This window comes from Muntiacus reevesi, chromosome 22, assembly GCF_963930625.1.
Source record: "Muntiacus reevesi chromosome 22, mMunRee1.1, whole genome shotgun sequence".
Taxonomy (NCBI): Eukaryota; Metazoa; Chordata; class Mammalia; order Artiodactyla; family Cervidae; genus Muntiacus; species Muntiacus reevesi.
The window spans coordinates 23,995,493-24,013,048 of NC_089270.1; positions in this window are offsets into that span (position 1 = coordinate 23,995,493).

Below are 17,556 nucleotides of genomic sequence, written 5' to 3' on the forward strand. Positions count from 1 at the left end.
AAGTATGACACAACTAATTCCATATGACACAACTACTGAGCCCTCACTCTAGAGCCCATACGCCACAATTAGAGAGTAGCTCCCACCACCCCACCCACCCCCCGTCACAACTAGAGAAAGCCTGCACTCATCAACAGAGACCCAGGACACCCAAATATAAATGATTAATTAATTAATTATTTTTTAAAAAGCACACACCTAAAAAAAATAAAGAAGGAAAAAGAGGAAGACAGTGGCTGAGGACAAAGAGGAAAGAAAGAATTGGGAGAAGAGAGAAATCTAATGGCGTTTTCCAAGGGAAATGGTGGGAACTCCATGTGATCTCTTCCTATGACCATTTTGACCCACAGTAAGAATTAAAAACATGACAATGACCTCAGTGTGAGTGGAGTTCTTGTGAAAGTTAATGAATGGATTGAATGTATCTCCATAAAGACTGGTATTGGGCTTCCACAGACAAGGGTCCAAGAAGACACTTTTCTTAATCAAACAGAGAAGGAACTGGGGTTCAGAGAAGTAAATTGGCTGAATGAAGGGCATAGTGTTAGAGGAGACAGCAGGACTTGCCTCCTGATCTATCTGACTCCAACTTCTAGGTGTCTCCCTCTACCAGCCCACCTCCTTGCATTATGTCTCTGTCGTGGACAGGCAGAGGTGGGCACTGGAGAAGACTTAGGCTTCCCTGAATATAGAAACTGTGGCTACATAACTCTTATAGTTTATAGACACATACTAATCTAAGGGTTAGAATTTATGGAGTAGGTACTCTGTGCCAAGGGTTAACTTGTTTAATCAAAGTAACCAAAGAAAATTTCTGTTATGACTCCGCTTCACAGAGGATGAAATAGATCAGAAAGATGGAAGTGCAGAGTTCGAATTCCAAATTCAGACTCAAGCAATCTGTATTTCTCGATCCTCTCAACAGCAACCCTGAGTACATGTTTAAGCATTTGAATAGCATTTATACCTTTTGATATGACAACCTGCGCATCAAGGTGGTTTTTGAAGCTGAGTTGCTACCAGTTCTGAAATCCTATGGATCTGTTACCACAAGTCTCCCTTGATTTTTAGCCCAGTCCCTCGCGTCTTGCAAACCACAGTAGCAGTTGTCTTTTTCACATTTTCTCTCTGAGAGGAGACTAAGAGAAGCAGTTTTGGAATCCCACAGAGCTTCCTCAGGATCCATATGTTAGAAAAGGTCTCCTTCAAGGATTTCAGTGACCGCCTATCTCAGCACTTGATCCTCTCTGCAGGTGCCCCTCATGTCCAGGAGTTGAAGACAGACAGATTCTTTGAGAAACAGAAAAGAGGAAGCCTTATTGTTCTCTATGATTCATGTTCCTAACAGTCATTTCTCTGCATTCTTAGATTTTGGTAGTGTTTAATCCCACTCTTACTTCCTCCAATAGAAGTGATATTCTGCCTTTATCTGGAATGTTCTTGATGGGAACCATGGTCAAAAACGCTGATTTAACATGTCTTAAGCTTTTCCTTGCAACACCTTATTCATGGATATTAAAGCATTTGTTAACACTGTCCTTACATTTTACATCATCTGCGTTCTGATTATGTGGATTATTTCCATTGTATAGATAATAAAAAGAAAATCATACTAAAGAGTCAGAAAGTTCAAGTTACTGGCAAAACTAGAACCAATATCCAGTGTTTCTGACTCTAGATGAGATTAATTCCTTCACTAAAAATACCCTGTTTTTTCTTCTCCATTTGCCCAAAGCCATCGTTACCTACAGAATAAATGTCAGTCCTTTACCAAGTACCAGTATCTACTAAGTATCAAATAGACCAGTTATTTCATCGCTACATGTTAAGGTAAGAGAGCTTCCCAGATGGCTCAGTGGTAAAGGCTCTGCCTGCAGGGCAGGAGATGCAGGAGACACGGTTTCAACCCCTGCATCAAGAAGATTCCCCTGGAGGATGGCTGGCAACCCACCAGCATTCTTGCCTGGAAAATCCCGTGGACAGAGGAGCCTGGCGGGCTATAGTTCGTGGAGTTGCAAAGAGTCAGACACAACCGAGTGGCTGAGCAGGCATGTGTTAAGTTAAGAGGCCAGCACCAAGCTACCATTACTACTCAATATAGTCCTGCGGGAAAAATGCATTTGCTTTGAAGTCAAAAGGTGCAAAATCTGAATCCCAGCTCCATCATTTATTAGCTTTGAATTTGGGGGTAAATTCCTTCACATCTATGAGGTTTAGTTTTCAGTCACATAGTAGATATTACTAGTTGCCTGTCCAATATCCACTCTCCTGTCTTCTACCAAAAACCTGCCTTGGAGCAGAGCCTCCACGTGCTTAGGTAGAAACACTTGTTTTCCCAGACTCCCTCAGAGCCGGAAGTGCCTGCCCCCATGTGGCAAAGATCGATTGGAGCAGTGAGTCATCAGCTGAGGGCTTGGAAAGCTTCCTTTCCCCCACTATCCTTTTCTTCAACACTAATTCATTTCCATTTATTTTTGCATTACATTCTTTCTTGGATGAAATAACAAGTTAACTAGTTGAAAGGAGAGTTCTTCCTTTCATATCAGCCAAAAGTACATTTCCAAAAAAAACCCCCTCAGTGCCTCCCCAGCGAGCCTGGTGAATCTGAACCTAGTGTGAAAGTCTGAAGTTTCTACTGATGTGGTTTCAGAAATCTCTCAATTATGGAGGAACAAGTTATACCATCTTCAGATGATCCAGGTGTGGTTTCTTTATCTTTCTCTTCCTTGACTTGGTCCTAGAGATGTTCAGTGCCACATCTGTAAGGAGATAAAGGAAAGGACAGGATATCTTCTCTTTATCCTTCAGACCTACTCTCAGCTCTTTGCCATAGTGCTTTCTACCCAGGAAGTTGAGTTGACAGACTGTATTAGTGAGGCTCTCCTATGTACTCTCAGCTTCTGGCCGGGGCAATGGGGAGCCTCACAGAACTTAGAGGGAGGGCAGAGCATGAGGTCAGAACATTCTAGTGCCCTGGCTCCTACAGCAAGCAAAGGCACAGAGTCTCTCTCAAATCATCTTTTTCTACACAAGTCTCTCCTTTGGTTGCTAGAAACCATATCCTCCTTCATCTCTCTGGGCCTAATTTAGTTACAGCTTGCTATTTCTGGCTCCAGCTCATTGCACTGTCCCTTATGCTTTCCCCACATCCTATCTTTACCTTTGAAATAATCCTTTTATTAAACCCTCTTTGAATTATCCTAATTGGAATGTGTCATCTGTTTCCCTGAGAACACTGACTGGTACAGATGAGAACATCAAAACCGTCTCTTTTTGCTCCTAAATAGCACCCTCAGATGTCTCGGGCATCCCAGGTCCTCACGCTAAGGCACTGATACCCAGAACACCTCCTGCCACAGTCCAGTAACATGGAGGTCTCCAAACCCTATTCCTGCCCTATGCTTTCTTCATGGTGAAAATTTAACTATTCTGTATCCTTTTCCCAAGACCCTGTCTTCCAATGTGACAATGAATGAATTTGCTCATGGGTGCTGATACATTGATAAAAGAAGGCTAATACAATGCTTGTCTTCCACACACACACACACACACAAATTACACTCACTGCTTATCTTCCAAGACAGTGCCCATCAGCCTTCATAATGTGCATTCCGTAGCATTCTATTATTCCCCCACATACTATAATTAATCAAACCTAAAGATGGACCTTAAAAGTATAGGCTCTGCTTCATGTCTTCACTGCAGAAAAGCCTCACATCAGTTTAGTTCAGTTCAGTCGCTCAGTCGTGTCCGACTCTTTGCGACCCCATGGACTGCAGCATGCTAGGCCTCCCTGTCCGTCACCAACTCCCGGAGTTTACTCAAACTCACATCCATCGAGTAGGTGATGCCATCCAGCCATCTCATCCTCTGTGGACCCCTTCTCCTCTCGCCTTCAATCTTTCCCAGCATCAGGGTCTTTTCAAGTGAGTCAGTTCTTCGAACCAGGTTGCCGAAGTATTGGAGTTTCAGCTTTAACATCAGTTCTTCCAATGAATATTAAGGACTGATTTCCTTTAGGATGGACTGGTTGGATCTCCTTGCAGTCCAAGTGACTCTCAAGAGTCTTTTCCAACACCACAGTTCAAAAGCATCAATTCTTTGGCTCTCAGCTTTCTTTATAGTCCAACTCTCAGATCCATACATGACTACTGGAAAAACCATAGCCTGGACTAGATGGACCTTTGTTGGCAAAGTAATGTCTCTGCTTTTTAATATGCTGTCTTTGGTTGGTCATAACTTTTCTTCCAAGGAGTAAGCGTCTTTTTATTTCATGGCTGCAGTCACCATCTGCAGTGATTTTGGAGCCCCCCAAAATAAAGCTTGCCACTGTTTCCACTGTTTCTCCATCTATTTGCCATGAAGTGATGAGACCAGATGCCATGATCTTTGTTTTCTGAATGCTGAGTTTTAAGTCAACTATTTCACTCTCCTCTTTCACCTTCATCAAGAGGCTCTTTAGTTCTTCTTCACTTTCTGCCATAAAGGTGGTGTCATCTGCATATCTGAGGTTATTGATATTTCTTCCAGCAATCTTGATTCCAGCTTGTGCTTCATCCAGTCCAGCATTTCTCATGATGTACTCTGCATATAAGTTAAATAAGCACTGTGACAATATACAGACTTTATGTACTCCTTTTCCTATTTGGATCCAGCCTGTTGTTCCATGTCCAGTTCTAACTGTTGCTTCCTGACCTGCATATAGATTTCTGAAGAGGCAGGTCAGGTGGTCTGATATTCCCATCTCTTTCAGAATTTTCCACACTTTTTTGTGATCCGCAGAGTCAAAGATTTTGGCATAGTCAATAAAGCAGAAATAGATGTTTTTCTGGAACTCTCTTGTTTTTTTGATGATCCAGTGGATGTTGGCAATTTGATCTCTGGTTCCTCTGCCTTTTCTAAATCCAGCTTGAACATCTGCAAGTTCACGGTTCATGTATTATTGTATCCTGGCTTGGAGAATTTTGAACATTATTTTACTAGCGTGTGAGATGAGTGCAGAAAAGCCCAGTTGATTCCAAATAGGTTACAGGTTTCAGGCTTTTAGTGTTTTTAAAATTGTAGCTGACTGGGACACAGAGCATTAGTTTACCCTGGGGCCTGAATAAATACATTTGCTAAGATTGGAAAGCACAAGCTCAGGAAAGACACCGAGTGGATACAGATCGTCGCCCGTCCCCAGGTGCAGTCTTCAGCTTTTCAGGCCTCAGAGCCATTTTCTCAGTGCACTCAGTGGATATTGATTTTGTAAAGACTGGCTCACTCTACGCAAGAGAATAAGAAATGGATATGTAAAGCAGAATGCCAACTTACTAATTTAAATGGGAATATATACATGTATGCTGTAAGTTACGGGAACCGGGCAACAAGTGTATCAATCAGCTGCAAGTAACAGGAAAAATAAAATGGATTAAACCATAAGTACATTATTGTTTAATCAACAAGAAGAGAGACCAGTCTCATCAGTGTCATTGAAGAGCTATACCCTTTAGCATGTTTACTTATGGCCTCATGATTATAAGATTGCTGCTACCCCAGATATCAATACTGCATGTAAAATCTGAAAACAGATAGCTGATTGGGGGAGAAGGGGAAGTGCTTCCTTTTCATAAGGCTTTACCTTTTTGCCCAGTTAACTTCCCTGAAGCCCCGTTGGCCAGAATAGGGTCGCATGGTCACTGCCATTGTCAAGGAGGCTGGGAAAGCAAGCATGTAATGCTCTAGCCACTGTTCTTTATATGTATACATATAATATTATTTATTTATGTTTGGCTGTGTTAGGTCTTCATTGGCTTTGCATGGGCTTTTTCTAGTCGCTTTTTCTACTCCTGGTTGCCATGGGCAGACTTCTCATTGCGGAGGCTTTTCTTGTTGCAGAGCACAAGCTTTAGACACCAGGGCTTCAGCAGTGGCAACACAGGGGCTCATTAGCCAGGGTTCGCAAACTTAGCTGCTCCGCGGCTTGTGAAATCTTCCTGGGCCAGGGATCAAACCCGTATCCCCTGCATTGGCAGGTGGGTTCTTATTCACTGCACCACCAGGGAAGTCCCTCTTTTCTTTTTTTAATTTTTATTTTGTACTGGAATGTAGTTGATTGACAATGTTGTGTTAATTTCAGATGTACAGCAGAGTGACTCAACTGTACATATACATACACATGTATCTCAAATTCTTTTCCCATTTAGGTCATTAGAGTATTGAGCAAAGTTCCCTGTCCTATACCTTGTTAGTTATCTATTTTAAATACAGTACTGTGTACGTGTCAATTCCAAACTCCCAATTTATCTGTCTACCCCATCCTTCCCCCCTGGTAACCACAAATTCTTTCTCTAGGCCTGTAAGTCTATTTCTGTTTTGTAAATGAGTTCATTTGTATTGCTTTTTTTTTAGATTCTGTGTATAAGCAATATAATATGATATTTGTCTTTCTCTTTGTGACTTATGAGCTTCTCAGGTGGTACCAGTAGTAAAGAACCTGCCTGCCAATGCAGGAGACGTAAGAGACACTGGTTTGATCCCTGGGTTGGGAAGATCCCCTGGAGAAGGACATAGCAACCCACTCCAGTATTCTTGCCTGGAGAACCCCATGGACAGAGGAGCCTGGTGGGCTACAATCTATAGGGTCGCAAAGAGTCAGACATGACTGAAGCAGCTTAGCACCCACTCCAACTTAGACTTCACTTAGTATTACAGTCTCCAGATCCATCCACATTCTAGCAACTGTTCTGTAATGAGAGTTGGCATGGAGTAAGAGGTTTGGGCATGGCTTTGGAGAGTGTGGCAGCTGTGATGGTGTGCCACACCCATCTCCCTTCAAGGAAGTTTGCTATCCAGCTTCAAGGCAGGCAGTTGACCAGCAGCTTCGAGCTGCAGTGCCTTCTGAGCCTATCACACATTTGAGTCGAAGCCAGGTTCTCGCCGGGTAGCCCCCAGCCAATACTGTACAAGCTGGGATTACCGGGGTCCAGCCAGGTCTGCCCAACACAGCACTCCTCTGATCTCTGTCCCAGAGCGGCCTGTTGAGTTGGTAGAGACTTGTTCAGACGCTCATCACAGTCTGAAGCTCTTCCTGCCCAATCCTGCTTCCCCCACATTCTGCCCTACCTTTCATGACCATTACCACCCAATCCACCTTCTATACTGCTAACTCCATCTCAGGAGCTGAACTGCCTGGAGGAGCTGAGCTGACAGCAAAGGGCCGTGTCAGCATTTTTGTTCCCTGTAAGGAAATCTCCATGGAAATCAAACAATATTTGTGCTAAGAGAATACAGGATCAGAGCAAGGCTACTCTGACTAATCCATTTTCACTGTGAAGACATTGCTAATGTGAGTGCTCTTTCTTTTCTCAGAAAGGATGTCCACGCCCCCAGCCTCCCCTGGTGAATACTGCCAACAGCTGGTCTCTGATTCTCTGACTCCCGCCTTCAGTTTCCACTCAAATCATTCCTGTTCTGTTGGCCCATGCTTCCTTAGCCATGTTGATTGCAACACAGAATGCTGTAGCCAAGCCCTGTTTTCTCCACCTTGGCACCGGAAGACCTTATTTTCTTTGTTAATCATTTGTTAGCTTACTTTGTTCTGCTTTAAGGAGAATTCTCCCCTCCCAGTGTCAGCTCTCTTCCATTATGTGTGGATTTCAATTTCCATTTTCAGAGTTCTGAAGGTACATCACTGCCACTCCCTTTTGCTTCTTATGTAGACCTTTAAAATAACATCAGTTCTAGAGTGTGATTTCCTCGGAGAACCCTTCAGATAGCTTCATCTGTTGATTTATTTGACTTTCATTTCTTTAGCAGCTACTATGTGACAAGCACTCTTGTAGGTGCTGGCCATATAACAATGCAGAAGACACAGGCACTCTCCCAAGAAGCTTCTGGAAACTGTTTCTAAGTTAAGCAAAGCTAGGGAAAAAAATAGAAAGATATGAGGTTCAAGCCAAGGGAAGAGTGAATCGCTCATCAGAGCTTTGCTACAACATAAATATTTTAAGCTTTCCAGGCTCCACAAGACATAACATCAGAGATTTTTCAGACCAGCCTAGCCTCTCCACACATGATGGATATTAAATATGGATGTGGCTTATTTTCTGCTGGTCTACGCTGCTCGCCAATATCTGGCACCACCCTCATATCCCCACTGCTCAGAGCTACCTGCCTGAGATGGCCTTTCTCTCACCCGGGCTTGAAAAATAATGCAGCTGCCCAGATGGTGCCTACTTCTACACGTGCCCACCTGCAGCACAGCCCCAAGGACATCTCTGTTAAGGTCTTTATCAGGGTCCTGGTTTCAGATGGTATCTGTGCTGAATGGTTTCACCCCATTTATGAATGCTTATCATTCCGTTTCCCACCAGAGATGTTTATGCAATCATGTATCAGTTCTGTCTCTCTAAGTGAAAGTTAACAGAGATCAAGATAAACTGCACTGGGTGTGACCCAGAGCTTAAAACAGACTCGACTGGATCACAGACCGGAGGTGGCCTTTCAAAAAGATGACAACCAGAAGTAATGATAATCTTCCAGCCTAGGATTTAAGAAACTCTTTCCCAGAAGATGAAAGTCTTGAGTTTCTCTAGCATTTTCTTCTTGACTTTAGAATGAGGATGACAAAGCTTCACTGGACCTCAGGAAGTTACAGAGCCCCATCCTCTCATTTTATAAGCAGGAAAGTGAACTCCAGAGCAATAAAGTAAATAGGTTAGGTCAGACAGCTGTCAACAGTCTGGGGCTAAAACCCAAGATTCCTTATTCCCATTCCAGGTTCTTTCCAACAGCTAGTCCCCGCTGAACCTGCCTGGGCTTGCTGGCTCCCACAGCAAATTCCTCTCCTTCCATATTTTAATCCTCTTTCTTTCATCTTTTTTAAAAAGCCTTTATTGAATTTGTTACAACATTTCTTCTGTTTTATGTTTTGGTTTTTTGGCTGGAGTATGTGAGATCTTAGCTCTCAGACCAAGGACTGAACCAACGCCCCCAGCATTGGAAGGCAAAATCTTAACCATTGGACTTCCAGGGAGGTCCCTCTTTTTTTCAGTCCTTTCTCATCTGCAGCTTCCCCCTTCTTTCTCTCTCCACAAGAATTTTTACATCCTTTTTAGTCCTGTGTTTTTCCCTCTTCCTAAATTCTTTGTTTTCTCTGCCTTTGCTATCAGTAAAAGAAGAAAACCAATATGCATGTCTATCTTTGTGCCTTCTACATTTAGCACTAAAAAAAGAAAAAAAAAAGCTGGATGTATATGAAAATTCTGAACTATATTTCAAATTACAATTCTATGAGTGTGCTATAAAGTCAACTGGAAAAATAATACCAGAAAACTCCTGAGACTTGGTCCTAAAGCACTTCTGAGTGGCAGTATAGGTTTTGAAATGATTGCATACGGGGTCCTCAAGACTTCAAGAAAAGATATAAAGTCTCTATAGGAGAATTACAGTCTTCTGTAATATAGTCAAATCAAAATGTAATGGATGATATTAGCTCTCTATAGTAGCAATAGAAATCAGTGACTAAAGGGAATAAGTAGAAACAAACCTACAACAAAAACAACTAAGTCCCATTAGGTTAACTGGAGACTGCTGCTTAGGGAGAGGCTGATGGACCAAATTTCATCAGCCCTGGATGAGACTGATGCTCAGAACCTCCCCAGTGTTTGTTCTCAAATCATGCTCTCCAAGCATGGATTTTCTGATTATAGTCAGCTTCCTACGTATTCTGGTAGCGAGAAGGGCATGCTTTGGATGGCAGGCATTAACATCCTAGGTCCAAGGGAAACCATCTAAGACAAATTAATTAGTTGGTACCCCTGCTTCCTTTCACTAGAGGCTGTCCTACTCCATGTGTTAGACTCTAACTCTGGGCCTGCAGAGCTGAGGTCCTGACCTTGAACTCTGGTAACCCCATGAAAGTGTTGTCACCATGACCTCTGCTATGAAGTCCAGCCAGCTTCCCTCTTTAGCATTTGGGGCCCTCTCTAGCTTCTACAGTTGATAAAATAACATTAAAGAACTATGTCAGGACTTTCCTGGTGGTATAGTGACTAAGAATCCACTTGCCAATGCAGAGGACTTGGGTTCGATCCCTGGTCTGGAAAGAGTCCACATGCCACGGAGCTGCAAAGCCCGCACGACACAGCTACTGAAGTCCGTGGACCCAGAGCCTGTTCCCCACAACAAAAGAAACCACTGCAAGGAGAAGCCTTCACACTGCAACTGGAGAGTAGCCCCCACTCGCCACAACTAGAGAAAGTCCATGCAGCAACGAAAATCCAGTGTAACCCTGAAATGTTGTGAAGTAATTAGTCTCCAACTAATAAAAAAAATTAAATTAAATTAAAAAAAAAAAAGAAAATCCAGTGCAACCAAAAATTAAATTAAGAAATAAGTGAAAGACTTCTAAAAAAGACTCTAGCTCTGTAGGAAACCTTAATAACTGGCATGGGAAATCTCCACCCTATTCTTTAAAAGGAAAAAAGAACGATGTCATGGTGTCTCAAACAGGGCTCCTGCCCTAAGCCCAGTTGGCAGCTGTTAGGCAGCTGCACTGTTGTGTTCTAAAGCTGCTTGATGTAAGATGCGAAGGGAAGAGGGGCTAGCTCTCTGATGCTCTGTGGACAGTACAACCCCCTGTGACAACAGCTGGCAGGCAACATATATCATGAAGATATTTGTGGCATGAGAAAGGACTCATAATGGATAACCTTTAGAGTTGTTTGTTTTTCCCCCTCATAAAAGTTATGCATTCATTCGCTCAGTTGTGTCCAACTCTTTGGGACCCCATGGACTGTAGCCTGCCAGGCTCCTCTGTCCTTGGGATTCTCCAGACAAGGATACTAGAGTGGGTAGCCACTCCTTTCTCTAGGGAATCTTCCCAACCCAGAAGTCAAACCCATATCTCTTGCATTGCGAGCAGATTCTTTACCATCTGAGCCACCAAGGAAACCCAATACTGTATTCCCCCCTTTGCTTGGCAAAGAAATGAAGCCATTCTTTCCTTCTCTTCCATTAAAAAAGAAGAAGAAGGGGAAACAGAAAAAAAGGAACGGGGAGAACCCTGGTAACCTGTACAACAGAGGCATGGAGCCAGGTACAATGGGACTGCCTGTTATCCCTCACCTCCTTCCTTGCCCAGTTGTTCCACCCCAAGCGAAAAAGCATGAACGTCTTCCCCGGAGCAACCAAGATAAATGTCTGCTGCTGGAGCAGGCCCCAAGTTCAGGCACAGCACCCCTTCTGAGACTTGGCAGCTCGTCTAGCCTTTGATCGCCTTTCCTTTGCGGGACACATCAACCTTGCTCCTCTTTAATGTGCAAGATGGGATGAGAGCTCGGGCCAGGCGGGTGTAGCTGCAGGCAGGGCTTTCTGCAGCACTGCACAGGGAGGTTTTTGCCTGCCCAGGCTCAGGGGGAGCAGCTGCAGCTGTTTGCCTGCCGCATGCTATGGAAAGACCTTCAGTGTTCTGGTGACTTAGCAAGCGTGATGCCCAACGGAGGGCAAGCTGGGACCTGGGACCCAATGGAAGGCAGGCAGCAGGCTTCTTTCTGAGCCCAGATTTTGGTGTCTCTGCCCCTGCTATCCATTTCGGTGACACCTTTCTCTGGGTTCTATAGGAATCTAATGATCCCATTCACTTTTTCTAAGTCAATCCTACCTCCACCCTCATCAAAATCCTCCAGCACGAAGGTAAAGAAACTGTTACTCGTGAGCATTATGAATGGAAGTGGAAACCCATATAACTTTTCAGGAGAGCAGGTCAACAATGTATAAATTTTAAATATGTATTCCTTTGGAATAAACCCAGTAATTTCACTTCTAGAAAGGTATCCCAAATAAATGACTAGATGGGTAAGCAGAAATGTATGTTCAAGAAAGTTTACTGCTGTTTTGATTAAAAATAATAAACACGGGACTTTCCTGGTGGTCCAGGGACTAAGACTCCATGCTCCCAATGCAGGGGGGCCTGGTTTGATCCCTGGTCAGTGATCTAGCTCCTACAAGCCCCAACTAAGAGTTCGCATACCAAAATGAAGGATCCCGCATGCCACAAGTAAAACCAGGTTCAGCCAAACAAATAAATAAACACTTTTTAAAACCACTGAAAACTTGGAAACAATGTAATTGTTCACTCGAAGAGGACTTTAAGCAAATTACCACACAAGCATAAAATGAAATACTCCATAGTTATTAAACGTAAGTAGATCCTTATTAATTGATGCTGGTATATGCCTCAATATATTGCTAGGTGAGTAAAGTGTGTTGTAGAAGAGTATATAAAGTAGGAGCCCACCTATGAAAAAAAAAAGGTTATGTATTTATCCTTGCCTAAAAAGAATGAAATTATAAATGCCATTCTGTTGACAGCAGTTTCTCTGAGGTGTAGTATTGTAGGCATTATCCACTTTCTCTATATTGTTTACATCTATATGTGGTTTACATTTTTAGGGAGGAGATATACAAACAGAAAAAATATTTTGATGTATTTTTCAAAACCTCTCAGGAAAATACATTCAATGCCTTCAAACTGGCAACTTGCACTTGTAAAGAGCTCTGCAGTTTGCAAATACTTTTTTTCCCTCCGTTAGCTTCTTCAGTTCTCACAGCCCTGGGAGGTAGGAAAGGCAAGTCTTAGTATTGTCAATGATAAGCAAAGCTGGACATAAGTGAAAATGGTGAAAACAGACTCTGGAAGGAGAAAGAGCTGGGTGCCATCCACTTGGGCCAGAGGCAAGGGGAGATTTTAAAGGGAGAGAGAAGATGAAGGGAGGGGAAGGGAGTGGAGGCTCAATGAGAAAATTCAAAGTGTTGGTGAGTGTGCATTTGGGCAATGTGTCTGCTATCTGGCGACTATGGAAGTTAGGATTCTACCCACCCCCACCACCCCAAAAGAGACTGGGAGACAGAGCCCCAGTCCTTCCTGATGGCTATGCATCAGTGTAATGGCTCTTGGTTCCTTTAGAAAGACCCTCCTGAGCTGTGGGAGGTACACATCTCAAACCGACAGAAATAGGATTCATAATTCTAAACCTTTTTAATAAAAAGAAGGAAAGGGAGGTCAGGTGTCAGCTAGAACAAACAGAAGATTCTGTAGAGAGCTTTCTCTCCAGCATGCAAGCGTGCCACATCGCTCCAGTCGTGTGCAACTCTTTGCAACCCTATGGAGTTATAGCCTGCCAGGCTCCTCGCCCATGGGATTCTCCAGGCAAGAATGCTGGCGAGGGTTGCCATTTCCTTCTCCAGGGGATCTTCCCCAGAGGAGCTCAAAAGGCAGCGCGGTTGTCCCAGGAATGTGGCCTCGGGCTTTGAGAAGCTAGCTAAACTTTGGCCAAGTTTCTTAGTGTGGGATTTAAACGGAGTGTTCTTGCCAAGAGTTCTTACATTTCTAAGTGTCTCTTCTTTGCAGATGAAAAAACTAGTTCTCAGAGAAGTTATGTGGTGAGGCCCCTTGGAGATGCACCCACAGATCTGCCTTCTAGAAAGAAACCACACTTTCCGAAGCAAGGACAGCCTCCAGCTGCAGCCCCTTCAGGACACCCCTCAGCATTCGAGCTGGAGCCACACCCTTCTTGAATAATCCTGTCGGTGACTGAGCACTGAGGGTGCTAGACCTGGCCGTTCCCACTCAACATGGGGCTCTTCTAATGGGTAACCTGGGTTCCCAAAGCCCAGGTTGGCTAAGGCTTGTCAGATTTGCCAGTTCCAGGCTCTCCCTGCCCAGCGCTTCTTCCTCCCCATTTCTCATTCACATCCCCCAACATATTTATTGCACTTTAAAAAAATTTTTTTATTGAAGGATAATTGGTTTATAGAATTTTGTTGTTTTCTGTCAAACCTCAACATGAATCAGCCATAGGTATACATATATCCCCTCCCTTTTGAAGCTCCCTCCCATCTCCCGCCCCATCCCACCCCTCTAAGCTGATACAGAGCTCCTGTTTGAGTTTCCTGAGCCACACAGCAAATTCCCGTTGGCTCTCTATTTTACATATGGTAATGTAAGTTTCCATGTTACTCTTTCCTTACATCTCACCCTCTCCTCCCCTCTCCCCATGTCCATAAGTCTAGTCTCTATGTCTGTTTCTCCATTGTTGCTCTGTAAATAAGTTCTTCAGTACCATTCTTCTAGATTCTGTATATATGTGTTAGAATATAATATTTATCTTTCTCTTTCTGACTCATTTCACTCTGTATAATAGGTTCTAGTTTCATCCACCTCATCAGAAGTGACTCAAATATGTTCCTTTTTATGGCTGAGTAATACTCCATTGTGTATATGTACCACAATTTCTTTATCCATTCATCTGTTGATGGACATCTAGGTTGCTTCCATGTTCTAGCTATCATAAACAGTGCTGCAATGAACAAAGGGATACATGTGTCTTTTTCAATTTTGGTTTCCTCAGGGTGTATGCCTAGGAGTGGGATTGCTGGGTCATATGGTGGTTTTATTCCTAGTTTTTTAAGGAATCGTCATACCGTCTTCCATAGTGGCTGTATCAATTTACATTCCCACCAATAGTGCAAGAGTGTTCCCTTTTCTCCACACCCTCTCCAGCACTTATTGTTTGTAGGCTTTTTGATGATGTCCATTCTCACCCATGTGAGGTGATATCTCATTGTAGTTTTGACTTGCATTTCTCTAATAATGAGCAATATTGAGCACCTTTTCATGTGTTTGTTAGCCATCTGAATGTCTTCTTTGGAGAAACGTCTGTTTAGGTCTTTTCCCCTGCCCTTCTGACTTCATCTCAGTATCTACTTCCTGAGGTCCCAAAATAATCACACGTGGCTTGTCCAAAACTATACTCACAGTAAATAGTTGCTCAAATCCTGACTTACACCGTAGTTTCTGAATCCCATTAAGGTGAAAACCCTGTTGGAGATACTTGCATTTTAACCACTCAAAATCTTTAGCTAAAGGAAAGACTTTCCAAAGGTAGAAATGACAGAATGAGCTAGCAGGAAACAGGGATGTGAGGGGGCCTGAAAGGAGGATGGATTATCAGGGCCTCCCTGGAATGACTGAAATCAAGGCAAATGATCTTTTAGTTCCAACCAGACGACTAGAGAACCCATGCAGAGATGACGCCAGGATACTAACCCCATGCCGTGTACATATTTCAATGACTGTGTTTCTCACATTGCCTGGTAACTGAGGTCTGCTTCTCCCTTTAGGGGCTGAGCTTCTCAATGGTACGGACTGTGGTTTGATTCTCTTTTGCATCCTCAGTGCTTAGAACAAAACTTAACACATCATAGAAGCTCAGTAATAGTTGGATAAACAATTGAGTCTTATCTCAGCAGGGAAATAAGAGGATAGGGACAGTAGTGGGGTGATTATTTCTATAACCAGTGTTTACATAGGTACATATCAGGCACTGTTCCAAATTTTTTAACATGTATCATCATGTCATTCAACCCACACAGGAACCCCACAAGGCAATATTGTAGGCAGTGATATCTGGGAAGCAGACTCTGAGAGGAAGTTTAGGGTGCAGGATATTCATTAAGAAACAGTGCTGTGATCAACACCTACGGCAGAGAAGGGAAGGAAGAAGCAAGCTTCGGGAAAGCAATTGAGCTGCAACACAGTGGCTCAAACAGTAAAGAGTCTGCCTGCAGTGCCAGGGACCCAGGTTCAATCCCTGAGTCAGGAAAATCCCCTGGCAGAGGGCATGACATCCCACTCCAGTGTTCTTGCCTGAAGAATCCCATGGACAGAGGAGCCTGGTGGGCTACAGTCCATATGGTCGCAGAGAGTCAGACACGACTGAAGCGACTTAGCACCAGCACCAAACCAGCTGCCCGATAGCAGCCTCAGCTACCCCATGTGCAGCTCTGGGAATAGAATGATCCAGCTGAGTTGTTGAACCAAAGTGACCAAATCTTTACATTGGATTAGCCGAAAAGTTTGTTTGGATTTTCCTATAACATTCTACGGAAAAACCCAAACGAACTTTTTGACCAACTCAATAGGTCCTCCCACCTCAATCAGTCATCAGATGCAGGTTCTCCTGGGAGGGTATGACTTTGGGTAAGCTTGCTGTCTGGGTCAGTAGTCTCAAAGGGGCCGTCAGTTGAAGGCTATGTGCCAAAAGCCCTCACAGCAGGTAGGGCATCAAGGCAGTACATTTTTGTGTCTGTCCGTCCATTATCAACCGCTTTATTCAGCTGAAAAAACAGGAACAAACACTTTAATAGGGACTTCCCTGGGGACTCAGATAGTAAAGAAACTGCCTGCAATGCAGGAGACCCGGGTTTGATCCAGTACATTTCTGTGTCTGTCCATCCATCATCAACCCATTTATCTAGATGGAGAAACTGAGGTGCAAACAATTTAGCTAACACTCAATCAGCTCAGACAGTGAGTGGTCCAACAAGGATCAAACCCTGATAGTCTGCTGGGAGCCCATGTTCCTGTTCAGTACCACTTACTCTTGACTGAGGTATACTTACTGATAGCAGTGGAAGTAGCCCTCCAAATGCCCTAATAATGGTGTGAAATCCTAAGCTGGAAGAGAACGTGACTTCAGTCTTGCCTGCATGGAAGTTCACCTTTGTCAACTATGAATCACTGTGATCAGGAATGGAAGACACTGTCAGATGTGGTACATGTAGAAAAACGTTGATACGTGCTATTTTTTTTTAGACAATATATGATTTTATTAATAAATGATGTGAAAGCATCAGTGATAACGGTTTGAACATTAAATTCTTTTACACATCCATGTCTTGGCTTTAATGTTATGCATACTGGAGTCTGGCACTGAAGGTAAACACATGAAAATATTTCCCATTTCCATGCACAGGTATTCAACTATATACCGTTTATAAATTATTATGGACAAGGTAACTTTTCCAATAATATTCATTTGGACAGCCACAATTAATATTAAATCAATTGATACGTGCTCTTACCCAGCATTATGCTAGACACCTTGAAGGATATAAAGGTCTACAAGAAGTTTCGGATTTAGGCAAAAGGATAAACTGGACACATGAAGTAATTCTTGGGGGAAAAAATCCTAGAACAGTAGAAAGTAAGTAGCAGGTGGTTGCTATGTTGGATAATGGTAAAACAGGCAAAGGGCAAGCAAACCTTTAACAAGACAGCCCTCTATTGTTACAAAGTTCCACCCCCCCTTAACACTGAATGACTCCTGGGCCTTGGAATGCAAGATCATGATAAAGTATAACCTAAGTGTAAGAGGAACTTGATGTACAAGGGTGGGGAAGGGCACACAAACCTGAGTTCAAATAAGTTTCCAGATTTTGATGAGACCTCTTTTTTTCTGCTACTATACAGCCTTGAACTTTATGTTACCCCATATGATTAAAGACATTTTAACTCCAGGGTGATTAAAGACATTTTAATTCTAAATTTTTAGCCACTTTTCCTTTATATGGGTGAGAGCACTTAAAAATTGAACAACAGGAGAATACTGTGGTTTACTTTACTGGTATTATGAGTGGGATTTCCTTTATAGGAATTTTTATTTTTTATTATTTCTTTCATTCCAGAACTGTTTAATGAGTACCATCAACACTGAGGTAGTAGTTTAACAC